This window comes from Danio rerio, chromosome 7 (assembly GCF_052040795.2).
Source record: "Danio rerio strain M-AB ecotype USA chromosome 7, GRCz13ab, whole genome shotgun sequence".
Lineage (NCBI taxonomy): Eukaryota > Metazoa > Chordata > Actinopteri > Cypriniformes > Danionidae > Danio > Danio rerio.
This window is the reverse complement of record NC_141027.1, coordinates 52,756,798-52,776,907: the sequence shown is the minus strand read 5'-3', so window position 1 is coordinate 52,776,907 and position 20,110 is coordinate 52,756,798. Positions and strand designations below refer to the sequence as shown.

General features: G+C 40.4%; 1 long non-coding RNA gene across 1 annotated transcript in view; it reads right to left on the bottom strand.

Moving 5' to 3' along the window:
- Positions 1–549: 549 nt before the first annotated feature.
- The window catches only part of LOC141375134 (uncharacterized), a 36,841-nt gene continuing 17,280 nt past the window's right edge, over positions 550–20,110 (bottom strand). The window contains exons 2-4 of the long non-coding RNA XR_015496247.1: positions 11,963–12,091; positions 4,958–7,861; positions 550–2,716 (exon numbers count right to left, since the gene is read on the bottom strand). This is a non-coding gene — a long non-coding RNA (uncharacterized LOC141375134). The remainder of the gene's footprint in view (positions 2,717–4,957; positions 7,862–11,962; positions 12,092–20,110) is intronic.

Here is a 20,110-nt window from a genome sequence, read left to right as displayed (position 1 = left end):
CACTAAATACTGTGGTACCCATCAAATTAAAAAAGGCTAGAGAGATTAAAATTATACCATGGTATAATAGTCATACTCGTGCGCTCAAAACAGCAACCCGCGCCCTGGAACGTAAATGGAAAAAAACTAATTTAGAGGTCTTTAGAATTGCGTACAAAGACAGTATGTCCAGCTATAGGAGGGCTCTAAAATCTGCCAGGACCGAGCACCTGCGCAAACTGATAGAAAATAATCATAATAATCCTAGATTTTTATTTAACACCATCTCTAAATTAGAAAATAATCGGTCATCCTTGGAACAAACTATTCCACCGCAATTTAGTAGTGATGACTTCATGAATTTTTTCAGTGATAAAATAGAAGGCTTTAGACAGAAAATAGGAGATGCCAAACTTTCTGCACCGGCTTATACTCCAAATCCTGTAAATATTTCATTGAATCATAATATATAACCTACACTGCTTCAAAATCATAGAACATGAAGAGTTAGTAAAAATTATAAATAGCTCTAAACCAGCTACGTGTATGCTGGACTCAATTCCAACAAAATTACTGAAAGAGCTGCTACCTGCTATAGGAGAACCTCTTCTTAACATTATCAACTCTTCTTTATCTATAGGCCATGTTCCAAACTCTTACAAGCTAGCTGTTATTAAGCCTATTATTAAGAAACCGCAACTGGACCCCAACAACTTAGCTAACTATAGGCCTATTTCAAATCTTCCATTTATGTCTAAAATACTAGAAAAAGTTGTTTCCACTCAATTATGCTCTTTTCTGCAGACGAACAATATTTTTGAAGTGTTTCAGTCAGGTTTCAGGGCTCATCACAGTACAGAAACCGCTTTAGTGAAAATAACCAATGATTTACTCTTAGCTGCTTACCGAGGGTGTGTCTCGCTATTAGTTTTACTCGATCTTAGTGCGGCATTTGACACCATTGACCACAATATCCTCATAAATTGCTTAAAGTCTACAGGTGTCCAGGGACAGGCTCTACAATGGTTTAAGTCATACTTAACTGACCGCTACCAGTTTGTGAATATTAATGGACAGCCTTCACAAGTCAGCCCAGTAAAGTATGGGGTGCCGCAAGGATCAGTTTTAAGCCCTTTACTGTTTACAATTTACATGCTACCTCTGGGAGACATTATTAGAAGACATGGGATCAGCTTTCACTGCTATGCAGATGATACTCAATTATATATTTCAACTAAACCTGACGAGACGTCTGAACTGTCTAAACTAACTGAGTGTATCAAAGACATTAAAGACTGGATGACCAACAATTTTCTTCTCTTAAACTCTGACAAAACAGAATTATTACTTATTGGGCCTAAATCTTGCACACAGCAGATCTCGCAACTCAATCTACAAATAGAGGGATACAAAGTTAGCTTTAGCTCTACTATAAAAGATCTGGGTGTCAGATTAGACAGCAATCTAACTTTTAAAAACCATATATCCCATGTCACAAAAACTGCCTTCTTTCATCTGAGAAATATCGCTAAATTACGAAATATGCTATCCATCTCAGATGCAGAAAAGCTAGTCCATGCTTTTATGACTTCGAGGCTGGATTACTGTAATGCTCTATTTGCTGGCAGCCCAGCATCCTCTATTAACAAACTTCAATTAGTACAAAATGCAGCAGCCAGAGTTCTGACCAGGTCTTGAAAATATGATCATATCACCCCAATTTTATCCTCCTTACACTGGCTGCCTGTTAAGTTTCGTATTGAATTTAAAATATTACTTCTCACCTATAAAGCTCTAAATAATCTAGCTCCTGTTTATCTAATCAACCTTCTGTCTCGCTACAATCCAACTCGCTCTTTAAGATCTCAAAACTCAGGGCTTCTGGTAGTACCTAGAATAGCAAAATCAAGTAAAGGAGGTCGAGCCTTCTCTTTCATGGCTCCTACACTCTGGAATAGCCTTCCTGATAACGTCCGAGGCTCAGACACACTCTCCCAGTTCAAAACTAGATTAAAGACCTATCTGTTTAGTAAAGCATACACTCAATGCATCATCTAGCGGGTTCCACACTGGCTTCTGCATCTTGTTTATATACACTATGAACAGCAGCTACGCTAATTATTCTCCTTATTCTTTATTTTCACCTGGGGATACTCATCCCGAGGTCCTCAGATTATGCGGAGTCACTGATTGGATCCAAGACCAGCGACGAGATGATTCCAAGGATTACATATCCGGGACCAGGCCATATCCTGAGCTGCTGCTGCGCTGGTGGTCATGGGGAGTGTAGAACATGAGTCTGATTCCAGCGACGCTCCAGGGACAGACGAGTCTTCGCTGAGGCCATCTTCCAGCCTCCACCACGGCGACTGAAGCTCTGCACAAGACTTTTGGCCAGCGGAGAAATTAAAATGGTCGTGCCCAACTGAGTCTGGTTCTCTCAAGGTTTTTTTTCTTCACTCCCATCAGGTGAAGTTTTTTTTCCCTCTCCGCTGTCACCACTGCCTCGCATGGTTCAGGATTGGTAGAGCTACGCATCGATGATTTTGCTCTTCAGTGTTTGAACTCTTAGTAATGATTAAATCACACTGAACTGAGCTGAACTGAACTTAAACACTAAAACCTGAACCACACTGTTCCAGTTACTATGACCATTTATGTGAAGCTGCTTTGACACAATCTACATTGTAAAAGCACTATACAAATAAAGCTGAATTGAATTGAATTAACCACTGAGCTACTGGGAGCTGATAAACCTTACGACAAACAATGCACTCCCTACATATGCACACATGATTCATTTCTATACATATACAAACATGATACTATTTATACATATGCACACATGATACACTCTATACAAATGCACACAATGCATTTCTGTACATATACATACAATACTATTTATACATATACTAACATGATACACTCTATACATATGCACACATGATACACTCTATACATATACACACATATGCACACATGATTCATTCTATACATAAACAAACATGATACATTATATACATATACACTCAATACATATGCAAACACATGATGTCAAGGTCTGTGATGGAACCCGGATCTCTGGGTGAAAGGTGAGTCTTTTAACCACTCAGCTACTGGGAGCCGATGAACCCATAAGACAAACAATGCACTCCATACATACGCACATGATACACTCTATACATATGCACACACACACGATACAATACAATCATATACACATGATACACTTTGTACATACATTATGCATTCTTTACATAAGCACACACGATACACTCTATACATATGCATACATGATACATTCCATACATAGGCACACGACACAATCTATACATATACACACATGAAACAATTCATACACACACGATACACTATTTACACGCACAATAAACTCTATACATGTACACATAATACACTCTTGTCAGGGTCTGGGATAGAACCTGGGTCTCTGGCGTAAGAGGTGAGTCACGTAACTACTGAGCTACTTGATAATTATACACACATGATACATCCTATTAGTGATGTGCGGAGCAGCCGGTATTTGTATCTGTATTTGTTGAGGGGGGAAAAGTATTTGTATTTGAGTAAAATTCAAAATGGCATAAAATATAAATATTTTTTTTATTACACGTCTAATTTACGTTATAGTGTAAGTATTGTTTAATTATATCCATTATAATAATTATGGATATGCAATATTGGTTGATGTTTTTGAACATGTAACAAGAAACGTCATTGAAAAGAAAATAACATAACAGCCATTACCTCATCCATGGTTAAACCAATAACTAATAAAATACGATTGTGAATATTATGAACCCTACCACCACCGTTCTTGTTGAAGGACACTGAATAGACAGAATAAAAATATATAATACTTCAAAGAACTGTTCTTCTGGAAGAACTTCTTTCTAATGAGTTCCACAAACTAAAATTAGCTAAATAAAACTAAATAAACTCCTGACTGGGAGATCTGGCAGAACAAAAATTTTATTCTATATAATACTAAAAGATACAGCCCTGTTATTTTCATCTGCCTGTCACAAAACAGACACAAAATTTGTTTGTTTTTTTTTTTTTTTTTTTACATTTTTTGTTTTTTTATGTTTGAAACTGACTTGCAGGGGCAGAATGTGGCTGTGTTGATGGTTTGGTGCTTTTGGAAGATTTAGCAGAACATAGCTGTGCTGATGAGGGGATTGATGCTTGTGGGGGGTTGGTAGACAGTATCAGGAGAGGATGCTTTAAGTGCATGTGATAATACATTACATAGCGGATTGCACGGTGGCACAGTAAGTAACGCTATCGCCTCACAGTAAGAAGGTTGCTGGTTCGAGCCTCAACTGGGTCAGTTGGCATTTCTTTGTGGAGTTTGCATGTTCTCCCCATGTTGGCGTGGGTTTCCTCCAGGTGCTCTGGTTTCCCCCAGTCCAAACACATGCAATATAGGTGAATTGGGTAAGCTAAATTGTCTCTATTGTATGTGTTTGAAAGAGAATGTATGGATGTTTCCCAGTGCTGGGTAGCAGCTGGAAGGGCATCCACTGCGTAAAACATATGCTGGATAAATTGGTGGTTCATTCCACTGTGGCAACCCCAGATTAATTTAGGGTCTAAAAATGAAAATGAATGAATGATTATGCATAGATGTTGACAGATGTTTGATATCTCTGCCTTTGCTGAATTCACTTTTGCACACATTACATACAGTATCGCTTTGTTTTTATCTGCAGCACCACTGACTATAAAATGCTTCCACACATATCTTGGAAAAGTTTTTTGTTTTTTTGGCTGATGGAGGACCAAGAAAGGGCTCAGCAGCAGCCTAACTCTCTGGAACTCAGTTAATGTACAAAAATCTATTTAACAAAAATAGTGATGCAGTGAAGTATTTTTTTTGCTCAGCCGAGCCTTCTCTGTTGCTGTGTGGAGTAGCCTGTGCCAATCACCTTTTACCTCCACCCTGCCCCCCAACTCCTGAGCGTCTCACTCACTCACTCACTTACTCACGCGGACATGCACTGTGGTCTCATGAGGAAACGCTGCTTTTTGATACAATGTTTTTCTTGTTCCCGAATACAATGAATTTTTCAAGCATTTGTTCGAAATAAGTATTCGTAAAAACACGCTATTTGTGCCTTTCCGAATAACATATTTGGGTTCGGCTCCACCCATACTATACATATACAAACACTTTATACATATACACACAGGATACATTCCATGAATATACATGATGCGCTCTATACATATAAAGTATACTCTTGACACACTCTATACATATGCACACATACACTCTTGTCTGGGATAGAACCTGGGTCTCTGGCGTGAGAGGTGATTCACGTAACCACTGAGCTACTGAAACTTGATGAATATACACACGATACATCCTATACATATACATACACCATATACATATACACACACATGATACACTCTATACATTTACACACAGGATATATTCCATGCATATACATGATACACTATACATATACAGCTGATACTCTCTAGTCTGGGACTGGGACAGAACATGGGTCTCTGGCATGTTAGGTGAATCACATAACCACTAAGCTATTTGAACTTGATCACTATATCACATGACACATCCTATACATACATACACACAATACACTATATTCATATACTCGCATAAGACACTCTATACATATACACACACATGACACACTCTATACATATATACTCATGATACACTTTATAGATAAAAATACACATGATACACTCCATACATATACACTCTATACTAGGGGTGTAACGATACACTCAGCTCACGATACAATGTGTATCACGATATAATGTTCATGATTCGATATGTATCTCGATATTTGGAATAAAAATTGAAAATTAAACTGAAATGCAAATTTTATTTAAAAAAAAATTTATTACCAAGTAAATTATTTTTTATGTATTTCTTTTGTTTCAACTTGTTAAACTGAACCTTCTTTAAGAAAATAAATTAAACAGGACTGTCACTGGAAAATAAAACAATTTAAAAACTTCTTATAAAATATTATTGAAATTATTCAATTCCATTGAATTTAACAGTAAGAGCTGAAGGCTTTGCTTGGTCACTTTTTTGTGTGTGCAATCTACATTTCCAGGTAATCAGCAGTTCTATAAAATAATCCTGAACTTATGTGTATCTGTCGGAGTGGTTTTTATGGATGGCTGTCTTCATGTTGGGCATGATGAGTGACAGGGTGGCCGTCTGTTCATTACACAGGACAGTCGTGGCTCTTTTCAGCAATTTAGGCAGGTTTACTATTTCTTCGGCGTCGCTGATGTCAGCGCTATCAAGTGTATCATGTTGACGTGCATTTTTGTGTACCTCTGTACTCAAAAGAGTTCATGCTCGTCGTAATCATAACTCTAAAATGCGATATTATTTAAATAATGTGCACGCTTTCGGTTTCATTTCCACTGCTGTTCATACTTCCCACGCGGCTCTGAACGATCACTCTGTTCCACAAACTGAATGTTGTTTACTACTTTATTACCTGTTAGTCACAACCTGCAGGTTCTGTTCACTGAAGCAGATGCGCACCCGCGCGTCTATCATAGTCCGCCCTCTGTAGTAACAGCTCACGGTCAGCTCACGTCATGTGTGATTTTGCAGCCGCCAATACATCATTTTATGAAGACAGACTGATATTTTAGGGTGAATTGTACCTTATAAATACAGTATGTGACTCTTTCAACACCATTAGGAGGTTGGCTTTGGCTATGTTTGAGCCAGTATGCGTGTCAAAAAGCAGACGAGTCTAAAACAATGACTGTACACCCGAAATGTTGCCAGACGTCTGATTTTGATAGGATGGGCCATCCTCTATTTCAACTCCACTCATCTTGGTCTGTTAACATTACTGCTGCTGCAATCTGAACTCATGTGCGACAGCAGGTGGAACGTAGCTCACGTGCAAACAGCTCAACTAATAAGAGAAAACGGACGTCATATCGTTATAAATCGTTACACCCCTACTCTATACATATACTGACATGATACACTCTATACATATACAGGATACTCTTTTTCGGAGAGAAAAAAAAGTCTGGCTTTTGGGTGTGTGTTTAAACAGACATACACACATAATTAATTATAATAACATATAAGGATCTCGATCTTGGTGGGTTTTTTTTTCCAAACACAACTAATTTCGTCTTAAATAAGCATAAAGTTTAAGGAAAGCAGTTGAATGCTTTCATTATAACGTTAGATGTGTGCATTTTTAAAGTGACACCTGTTATTTAATGTAATAAAAAAATCTTAATACATAAGAGATTCATTCTTTGCTCTTTAATCAGAATGTATATGTTATACATCGGAGAAACGACTAATGACATTTGATAGCTTGATTGTATGTCATTATAATAACTATTAATTTTAATAAGCTGAACTGTTTGCCAATGCTTCTTTTTTTAATAATAATTTTGAAACATATTACTGACTATTTAACAGTTTATTTACAAGGAAACAGCTCCAATTGAACTTATTTAGTAATTTGGGGATTTTTTAGGAGGGGTTGGGGAAATCCCTTATTATGGTGAGCATATCCCTTATTTTCACATCCCAATGTTGACAGGTATGAAACACACACACAATAAACACTATACATATGCATAGATGATACACTCTATACATATACACACTAGACATATATACTCAAGATACACTCTACAAATGCACACACGATACACTCCATTTATACGTACACACACATACACACAATCTATACATATACATACAGGATGCATTCCATACATATACACGCAAAACCGTCTTGTCAGGGTCTGGGATAGAACTTGGGGCTCTGGCGTGATAGGTGAGTCACATAACCATTGAGCTACTGGAACTTGATGAATCCTAACAACGAAATAGGAGACAAAGTTAGGCAAGGCAAAAAAAAACAAAAAAAAACTATACACTCTCTGCATATACACATATGCATATACATGATACACTCCACACATATGCAGACACAATATATTCAAGATTTACTGCATCCAAATACACACATGATACATTCTATACATACACACACACACGATACAGTCCATGTATAAGCACACATGATACTGTCCATACATATACACTTCATACATTTACACACAGCATATATTCCATACATATACATGATACACTCTATACATATGCACACATGATACAGTATACTCTTCATACACTCTATACATATACTCACATGATATACTCCATACATATGCACACGATACACTCCATACATATACACACAGGATATATTCCATACATATACAGGCTATTGCCATGGTCTGGGATAGAACCTGGGTCTCTGGCATGATAGGTGAGTCACTGAGCTATTTGAACTTGATGAATTTACACAAACAATATGCTACATTCTGTACAGATACACACACGATACACTTTATAAACCATTCGATACACTCTTTACATATATACTTTTGATACACTCTATACATATAAAAACTCATGATACACTCCATACATATACACTCTATACATGTTCTCACATGATTCACTCTACTTATACAGTATACTCTTGATACACTTTATACATATACTCACATGATACACTTTATACATAAACACACGACACACTATACAAATACACACATGATACACTATACATATGCACACACTACATCCTATACATTTACACATAATACTTTCTATATACACACACATGACAAACTATATATGAGCACAGATGATACATTCTATGCATACACACACACGATATAAACCTGTCACGATCACACATAAAAGACGTGGAACGCAAAAGCAAGTAAAACAGTCTTTATTGATGATTTCACAAAAACAGGAAAAAAGGTAAAAGCCTGGGAGTGCAGTTAATCCATAAAGTCTATGAAGAGGAGAAGGATGGATCGGCAGCGCTGATTAAATGTCCATGACAGACGTCAACAGAGAGGATCAAACATCTACTTAGATGTAAACAGGAAGCACCGAATGACTGCACAAGGAGAACAACCAGCCCATTCACCACCAGCAGAACCAACGAGGAGAGCTTGACAGGAACACAGAAGACCGTGAACAAACAACGAACTGACCAGGTGAGACAGGAACGCTGAACATTTATAGGCACACAAAATGCGCTACACCTGCAGCGCGCTGATTATCAGTTGAGCGGAGTTACGCAATAGTTCCGGTAACAATGATCATGTGACCGCTCAGCTGATGACATGAAAACAAACACCCACTGACAGGCACTCGACTCCCACACAAACAGAGAGAAGCACACATACTTAGAAACACATACCATAATAATGAACTGTCACACAACGCAGACACTTCAAATAAAGAGCAGATCCACAACGTGACATTACCCTCTCCCCTAGGGACGCCTCCTGGCGCCCCCAGACGAGCCTACCTGGCGATTGTAATCATCGATAAGAGAGTGGTCCAATATGTCCCCTGAACCAAACTTGGGGGGTGTGGGGGGTTTGGACTGGTCTGTGTGGATTAATTGCCATATGATAAACGGGCTTTACTTTGGATACATGGAACACGGGATGAATTCTCCTGTACACCAGAGGTAATTTAAGCCGGATTGCCACAGGACTAATGATTTTAGTGACAATAAAAGGGCCAATAAATTTAGGAGCTAACTTATTACAAACGGTGCGGAGAGGAATATTTTTGGAAGAAAGCCACACTTTTTGACCGACAACGTAAACGGGAGGCTTAGACCAGTGGCGATCGGCTTTAGCCTAGGCACGCATCCCCGCTTGGAGGAGGCTCTGTCTGGCCCTGTTCCAAGTGCGACGGCACCTCTGGACAAAGGCGTGAATGGAGGGTACCGCGACTTCGGATTCCAGACTGGGAAAAACTGGTGGCTAGTAACCTAGACTACACTGAAACGGAGAAAGGCCCCGTAGCCGACACTGGTAACGAATTATGTGCGTACTCCACCCACGAAAGTTGCTGACTCCAAGAGGAAGGATTCTGTGTGACCAAAAATCGCAATGTGCGCTCAAGATCCTGATTGGCTCTCTCGGTCTGGCCGTTACTCTGGGGATGAAAACCCGAAGAAAGACTAACAGTGGCCCCCAATAAACGTCAGAATTCTCTTCAGAATTTAGAGACAAACTGAGGCCCCCTGTCAGAAACCACATCCGTCGGGAGGCCCTGAATGTGAAAGACATGATCAATGACAGCAACCGCTGTCTCTCTGGCTGAGGGTAATTTGGGCAGAGATAAAATGAGCAGCTTTCAAGAATCTGTCCACCACGGTCAAAACTACCGTATTAACGTTAGAGGATGGAAGACCCGTAACAAAATCTAGCGAGTTGTGTGACCAGGGTCTCGAAGGCACTGACAGCGGTTGAAGGAGCCCAGCAGGTGGGCGATTGGAAGACTTGGAAACCGCACAGACAGAGCAAGCAATACAAAATCGCGCACATCACGAGCCATAGCTGGCCACCAGAATCGTTGTTTGATAACGAATAATGTGCGACTCATCCCTGGATGACAAGCTACCTTGTAGGAATGACCCCACCGGACAACGTCGGACCGTAATTCCTCCGGCACGAATAACCGACTTGGTGGGCATCCGATCGGGGGTATTACCCCATCCAGGGCTGTGCGAACCCTCGACTCGATCTCCCAGGAAATGTTCGCTACAACAATCCTCTGGGAAAGCACAGGATCAGGTGATGATGTGCGATCCGACGGGTCGAAAAGATGTGATAATGCGTCAGGTTTGATGTTTTTGGAGCCTGGTCTGTAAGAGATCGTAAAATTAAACAGTCCGAAAAATAATGCGCACTGAGCCTGCATGGAGTTTAATCTTTTAGCGGATTTAATATACTCAAGATTCTTATGATCGGTCCAGACGATATAAGGCACCCCCGAGCCCTCTAACCAGTGACGCCACTCCTCCAATGCAAGCTTGACGGCCAACAACTCTCGATTACCAATGGCGTAATTTCTTTCTGCAGAGGATAATAGATGAGAAAAATACGCACAAGGATGGACCTTGCCATCCGAGGCGAATCGCTGGGACAGGATGGCTCTGACCCCAACCTCCAACGCATCGACCTCCACCACAAACTGCCGGGAAGGATCAGGGGCAATGATGATTGGGGCTAAAACACAACAGGCTTTCAGTTTGGAAAAAGCAGCTTCTGCTGCGCTAGACCACCTGAACGGCGTCTTGGAGGAGGTCAAGGAAGTCAGAGGCGCGGAGAGCTGGCTGAAATTGCGAATAAAACGCCGGTAAAAATTGGCAAAGCCCAGAAATCTTTGCAGGGCCTTCCGAGAATCTGGGGTTGGCCAATTTACCACAGCCTGAATCTTCTCTGGATCCATGCGCATCCCCTCGACTGACACGATATGCCCCAGGAACTGAACCGACTGTGCATGAAAAACGCATTTCTCCGCCTTGACATAAAGCCCATTCTCTAACAGCCTCTGCAACAATCGTCTGACGTGTTGAATGTGTTCCTGGAGAGAGTGAGAAAAAATCAGGATGTCATCCAGGTAGACATAGATAAACTGATCTATCATATCTCTCAACACGTCATTGATGAGTGCCTGGAAAACAGCTGGAGCGTTGGAAAGGCCGAAGGGCAGAACGCAGTACTCAAAATGCCCTCTAGGGGTGTTAAACGCTGTTTTCCACTCATCCCAGGGTCTTATGTGAACTAAATGATAAGCATTGCGGAGATCTAATTTTGTGAAAAAGTTCACCCCCTGCAGGCGCTCGAAGGCCGAAGACATCAGCGGCAAAGGATACGTATTCTTAACCGTGATGCTGTTCAGCCCTCGATAGTCTATCCACGGACGAAGGGACCCATCCTTCTTTTTCACAAAAAAAAAATCCCGCCCCCGCCAGTGAAGAAGACGGGCGGATGATCTTGGCTGCTAAAGAATCACAAATATATTTCTCCATGGCCTCCCTCTCTGGGACAGACAGCGAATATAACTTGCCCTTAGGCGGAGACGTACCTGGCAATAGATCTATAGCACAGTCATAGGGACGATGAGGAGAGGTAGAGAAGCAGCCCGGGACTTACTGAACACTCTCTTCAGGTCATGGTACTCACAGGGCACATTTGACAGATCCATCGGATCCTCCTGAAACACAGAACAAGGAACAGTGGAACAAGCAGACAATAAACCAACTTATGACAACTCTCACTCCAAGAAAAAACTGCGTTGTGACCCCAATTAATGTGGGGCTTGTGTAACACCAACCACAGATGTTCCAGAATGACAGGATAATTAGCAGTGTTGGTGAGAAAGAAATGGTTTCAGTATGATTACCAGAAGTGATGAGTCTAATGGGAGCAGTGATGTGCGTGACAGGTTGGAGGGAAACTCTGCTAAGTGCATACACAGCAATGGGTTAAGAGAGAGAAGTAAAAGGAATCTTAAGTTCATTAACTAGTTTAGAGTCAATAAAATTCCCTTCAGCTCCTGAATCAATGAGTGCGTGGCAATCATGAAAGTTAGAATTAACACACAACTTAATAGGTAAGGATGTGTTGGTGGAGGAGTCCTTCTCACCCATAATCTCAGCCCCCAATAAACTTCTATTAGTGGATGACTTACTGCTCTTGACTGGACATACGGCCGCAAAATGACCTGCAACACCACAGTACATACATAACCCCCCTGTAAGCCTGCAACGTCTCTCCCCTGATAAGAGGCAAAATCCTCCCACTTGTATTGGCTCAGGATCCGTAGCAGCGGGCGTTACCTCCGCGAAACAGGTCCGTGAGGGAAGGCGTTGAGAGCGACGCTCCTTATGAACCCCTCTGCGCTGCAGTCGACTGTTCACTCTAATAGCCAGACTGATGAGATCCTCCAGTGTTGTGGGAAGCTCCAAGGCGTAAATCTCATCCTTGATGTGGTCCGCTAGTCCGTGAAGAAACATGTCCCATTGTGCCTCGCTGTTCCAACCGCACTCGATCGCCAGAGTACAGAAATCAATGGAGTACTCAGCCACAGTATGATTCTCCTGACGGAGCTCCGTGAGCCTTCTGGAAGCCTCCTTTACCAATGCCGCTAGATCAAAGGCCACCCTGAGTTCCTCTGAAAAGGCTTTAAAAGTCTCACAACAGGGAAGTTTCCTCTCCCAAACCGAGGTCCCCCATAATGCTGCCTTGCCAGACAGTAAATTAATTAAAAATGCCACCTTGCTCTCCTCGGTGGGAAAAGATGAGGGCTGAAGCGATATATAAAGAGAGCATTTGGCTAAAAAGGCTTTACATAAATGGGGTTCACCTGCATAACATTGTGGTGGAGGTAGTCACGGTTCGGAGGTCCGGGGGCTCTCATTAAAAACAGGATGGACAGGTGGATTGACGGAAGGAATAGACAGTGTGGAACCGGTGCTGAGATCCGAGCTGAGTCGCTGGACTTGATTAGCAAGCTCGGAGACCTGGTGGACGAGTGCATGGATGGCCTGGCTGGTTATCTCCATCTGCTGGTCCTGCTGCTCCATTCTGGCAACACTGCTGAGCAACACTTCCTGGATCTATGCCTTATTTGCTGGGTCCATGTTGGTCTGTGCGTTCTGTTACGGTCACACATAAAAGACGTGGAACCCAAAAGCAAGTAAAACAGTCTTTATTGACGATTTCACAAAAACAGGAAAAAAGGTAAAAGGCTGGGAGTGCAGTTAATCCATAAAGTCTATGAAGAGGAGAAGGAAGGATCGGCAGCGCCGATTAAATGTCCATGACAGACGTCAACAGAGAGGATCAAACATCTACTTAGATGTAAACAGGAAGCACCGAATGACTGCACAAGGAGAACAACCAGCCCACTCACCCCCAGCAAAACCAACGAGGAGAGCTTGACAGGAACACAGAAGACCATGAACAAACAACGAACTGACCAGGTGAGACAGGAACGCTGAACATTTATAGGCAAACAAAATGCGCTACACCTGTAGTGCGCTGATTATCAGTTGAGTGGAGTTACGCAATAGTTCCGGTAACAATGATCATGTGACCGCTCAGCTGATGACATGAAAACAAACACCCACTGACAGGCACTCGACTCCCACACAAACAGAGAGAAGCACACATACTTAGAAACACATACCATAATAATGAACTGTCACACAACGCAGACACTTCAAATAAAGAGCAGATAGATCCACAACCATGACAAAACCAATCATATACACATGATACACTCCATACATATACACTCTATACATACATATGATACACACTATACATATGCACACATGATACATTCTATACAATCCATACATGGTACATTCCATACATATACATATGTTATACTCCATACACATGCACACATACTCACAGGATACACTCTATACAAATAGACAGTATACATTTACACACAGAATATATTCCATACATACACGATAGACTCTACACATATACAATCGATAAACTCCTGTCAGGAGTCTAAGATACACATGATCCAATCTATACATATACAGGTGATACATTCCTGTCAGGGTCTGGCATAGAACCTGAGTTTCTGGCATGAGAGGTGAGTCACTGAGCTACTGGAACTTGATAAATCCGAACAACGAAAGTTAGCAAGGCAAAAAAAAATACACAATACACTCTATACATACAGTATACACACACATGATACACTCCATACATTTACACACTTTATACATATACACACATGATCCATCCTATACATATACACCCAATACACTTTATACATATATTCACATGATACACTCCATAGATGTGCACACGATACATTCTAAACATTTACACAGATGATACAATCCATACATATACACTCTATACATATACACACAATTACACTCTATACTCATAAAACACGATACATTCCATACACACGAAACATTCTATACATACACACACACACACAACCACACAATGCAACCCATATATGACACATGCCATACATATACACTCTATACTGTACATATGCAAACATGACACATGATACATATACACACTTAATACAATCCATAAATATACATGATACATTCCATACATACACACATGATAAACTTTATACTCATGATACACACTATATACATATGCACACATGCTGCATATACACACGATACACTCCATACACATGCATACACGATACATTCCATACATATACAGGATACACTCCAAAGAAATACACACATGATACACTCCATACATATACACTCTATACATACACACACACATGATACATTCCATATATATACACGATATACTTTATGCATATGCTCACATGATACACTTTATACATATACACTCTATACAACCACACACACATGATACACTATATACATTTAAACATAATACACTGTATACATAAACACATGATACACTCCATACATTTACACACTATACAGTTCATACATATGCACATATGATACATTCTAAATATATACACACTTGATACAATCCATACAAATACATGATACATTATATACATATGCACACGATACATTCTATACATATACTATACACTATACTAAAAAGATGCACACTGTTTTTTTAATGTCCCATTGCTGCTGGTATATGACCTTTGGTCACTACTGAAAATACGGGACTCTATGGACAACTTACTTGTGTGTGCTGACAGTGGATATTCGTAGCCGCCGCCACCTTTCCTGGCATCGGTGCCTACCTATCTTCGGCACCCTCTCTATGCACTACCTCGCAACAGACATTCGCGCTGGCATGGAAATAGAGGAGGACATCTGGTCAAACTTAGAGTGTCTGTAAGAGTGTCACTGGCAGGGATGAAATGCCTACAACATACTTTGATATACGTTGATCCATGGAGTTGTTATCGCTGGCTACGGCCGACCATTCTGGACACCGGGTGTCCACATCCATCTCGCGGCCTATGAGGATCCATAGTCGAGGCGGCGTGCCTGGGAATCTCCGCCAGCTCAGTCGATCTGCTAAGCAGTCTGTGAACAGTAAGAGGGTACGTGCAAACCTGTTTGACACCAGATTCCTCTCCAATAAGATCTTCGTCTTGAATGATCTGCTTTCCAAACCTGAAAACTTGATAAACAGGTAAATTCAGTGATCAAGGCTAACTTTTTTCAGCGTCACCTTCTTGCCTATATCAAGCCATTTCTGAGCCAGCTTGACCTAGAAAAAGCCATACATGCTTTTATCAGTTCTCGTATAGACTATTGCAATGCACTCTGTGTGGAATTAAACAAACTCTACACCATCGGTTGCAGTTAGTGCAAAATGCGACTGCTTGCATGCTGATGAATAGTCACAAACATAAGCACATTACACCCGTTCTTTACTCTCTTCACTGGTTCCTTGTTAAATTCAGAATTGATTTTAAACAACTTTTGTTTGTTTTTAATGCAGTTAATGGTTTTAACCTTCATATTTATGTGAGATTTTAAATGTTCATTAACCGAACAGAGCCCTACGGTCAGCAGGTCACTTGTTGCTGGAGGTCCCCAGATTCAGGTACAAACAATGGGGTGATACTTTATTTTCAGTGGCAAGTCCAAGACTATGGAATTTGGATTGATTTTCATTAGTACAAAATGCCATTTTATTGTCTTATTGACACTTGTGTTCTTATCATTTTATGTATTTTAATGTTTCATATGTTTTTAAGACTGTAAAGCATTTTGGGCAGACTCCTGGTTGTAATAAAGTTAGACCCCCAAGTTTTTAGCAATTCTGCAATCTCTAAATCCAATGCAAAATCAAGAAAAACTCTTATATTTTTGTGATCCTGAAAAATTCTTAATTAAACACAAAAAAGCGCAAAAAGTTAAATAATCTCATAAAACATCCATTTCCAAACCATATAATTAAATTTATTTTACTTTGCAATTTAGTGTTTTACATGACTTATAGACGTTGCATATGCAGTGCATGTGATGTATTTGAGTGCCTCTTGAAAAATGACGTCTCACCTGCGCCCTCACAATCATTACAAAACATGAGAGTGGGAGGAAATGTTTTGCAGTCTGTGCAGTAAGCAGACCCGGATGAAGCGCTAGTGATTTACATGTGAAGGCAGTGCAAAGAGTAAGTATCTAGTGGCGCGAATTGGGCATTTGACGTGCTTCAGACTGCAAAAGAAAGCTTTAACAAACAAATCAGAGCAGTGGAACAGACAGAACAGCAAGCAGCTTACAATGATGGAAATTTGTTCACGGATGACTTTACATGTATGCCTGATATCATGATCTGCATAAAATCGATAAATGTTTTCATTTAAGTCTAATCCTGCAGTTAACAAGAGAAAACGCTTCCCTGAGACGAGTTTTACAGCAATCTCTATTTTAGGTGTATTACGGTAGGGCAAGCCCTAACACATGCACTGAATGAAGTGCACGATGTCAGATTCTCCGATGAGTGAAATCTGAGAGAGGGAAAAAGTAGGTTTGTGCATAGAAATTAGAGTTATAAGGCCTTCCTTTGGCTTAATCCCTAATGTTTTAGCTCTTGTCTCTATACATATACACACATGATACACTATACAAATGCACACAAAATACACACTCTATACACTTACGCACACATAATACACTCCATACATAAGCACACAATACACTTTATACATATATACTCAGGATAAACTTTATACAAATATACTCTCTATACACTACATACACACACACACACACACACACACACAATACATATGCACACTTTATACACTCAATGCATATAAACACATAATACACTCCATACATATAACCATACGATACATATGCACACGATACACCCCATACATATAAACACATGATACATTACATACATATAAACACTATACACTGTATACATATACACACATGATACACTCCATACATATACTGTACATTCATTATACATTCTATACATATCCACACATGATACACACTACCGTACACTCTATTTGATACACCCTATACATATGCATACATAATACACTCTATACACACGACACACTCTATGAATATAAAGCAGAGGTGGGCAAACTATGGCCTGCGGGCCATATGCGGTCGGCTGAACACTTTCATCCGGCCCACGAGAGAGTTTTTAAAGTGCTGCTTCTGAGTAACGATTTGGTTCAGAATTAGCAAATTAATGATTAGAACACACTCTCGGAAATTAAAATGTACACGACCGTTAATGACTGAAAATGAGTCAGGCAAAAAAGAAAAAAAAGAAAAACTGACTCTGAATGTCTTGTGTCTAAGGAAGAATGGACAACAAAATACTTCTTTACCAGTATCAGACAGAAAACGGTAGGTCTAATATGCTAAGAAAGTAGGCTATTATTGTTTTTAAAGACTACAACCTTAGGGGCCGATCATACAGAACGTGCTTTATGCGTTAAAAGGCGCCTCTTTTGAATGGTTTACTAATGGCTGTGAGGGTTTATCGCACGTATAAATCCAGCTTTTTGCGTCCTGCGCGCTTCGCGTTTTAACCGCCTGCTACGCCTCAAGTTTTTGCTGTAGCAAACTCCAGACTGACACCCTTGCAAAGAGAGGGGACCAGGCTCATTGTTCACATTATCACACTCAAAATGACATGACTTAGAATAACAAAGACTAAGATTCTCCTTCACTTTTATCTCATAGTTTTATGATTGATATGAGCATATTAATATAATTTGACCCAAATTATATAATAATTGCGGACTAAATGTGTAAATTCTTGTCATAATTAAGAATTTTGCAGGATCGCAAAAATTTTAGACTTTTTTGTGATTTTGCATTGGATTCAGAGATTGCAGAATTGAGAAAAACTAGACTTTATTACAACCAGGAGTCTGCTCAAAATGCTTTAAAGTCTTAAAAACAAATGCGGGAAATGCAAACAGCTGAAGAATGAAAAGTACACACAGATTTGCAAACCCCACCTAAAGTTACAACAAAACAGTGCCGATGACAGCGATCATGACATGGAGAATGTTGATCCGTCAGCCGAGCAGAGATCACTCGAGTGCTTTCGGAGGAGGTGCCCGAATCTCGAGGCGTTGCATTCACTGCGTGTTCAGCGCAAATGTCCGCAAAATATAAAATCTAACACTGTACACATCATCGTTAACAAACATCAGCTAATAACAAAGAGCGGTATTACACCGGTGGTCATAGCGAGAATCCTCATGCCTGCTCATATATTGGGTCGGCTGACTCGGCTGCTTCCCCCAAACACAGAAAAATGAAAATCAGCGCATAACGAGACTGATCATTTAAAATGACACAAACCCAAATGTTCTGCCACCCAATGCTCCTTGCATATGTTAACAGACAGATAACTCCTCTACCAATCACCACGCTAAAGCGGATGCTCTGCTCACTCCGTTTATTTGGTGACAGGAAGTAGAAGTAAAACAACGGCTTCCTCACAGACAGATCTACAGCAGTGAAGAATTGAGCGTGTCTTTCAGTGTGATTAAGGAACAGAGCCATACGTCTGTGAGACTGGCCTCTACTACATTATGGAAAATTCAGAGATTCCAAATCAAAGCAGTCTTGTGACTTTGTCCAAACAGTCAATGTCCTCCAAATGTTCAAAAAGCTCAGCTGCTAATTCTGCTGTCGCTATTGCCCTTGCAGAAGCTGAAGAAGCTAAAGCCAAAGTTAAATTTGCTGAAAAGGAGATGCAGATAAAGATGCAACGGGCACGTTTGGATGCAGAGAGAGCATGTTTAGAGGCACAATTAGCAGTATTGGACGTTGAAAGGGAAGCTGCTGTGGCAGTAGCAAAAGCTGAAGCAGTTATGACAGCACTAAGCTGTGACAAATTATCAAGTCACAAATCCAGCAATCAACTTACCTCAGGCTCTTATACCACTACTCAAAGAACTAACGAGTATGTGCAAGAACAAGCTAGACTGCAAGCTGATAAACAAACAGAATATATACCACCACCCCCATTAATGGAGCCTCTTCATGCAAGTATAGCACAACTGCCCATATATAAATCAGAGGAGCACTATTTAGCTGATGTCGAACATTGCCAGGATGTTTCAGGGATTGTCCCAGACAAAGAAACACACACTTGGTGCAAAGGACCCGAAAAAGCTTGCAAATTTACTCCTTATATTGACGAGTATGATCATAGGGTGTCACAGTATTTAAAACTCTCTCCATCTGTCAAACACAGACAAGATCCTTACTTCACTCATGTGAGA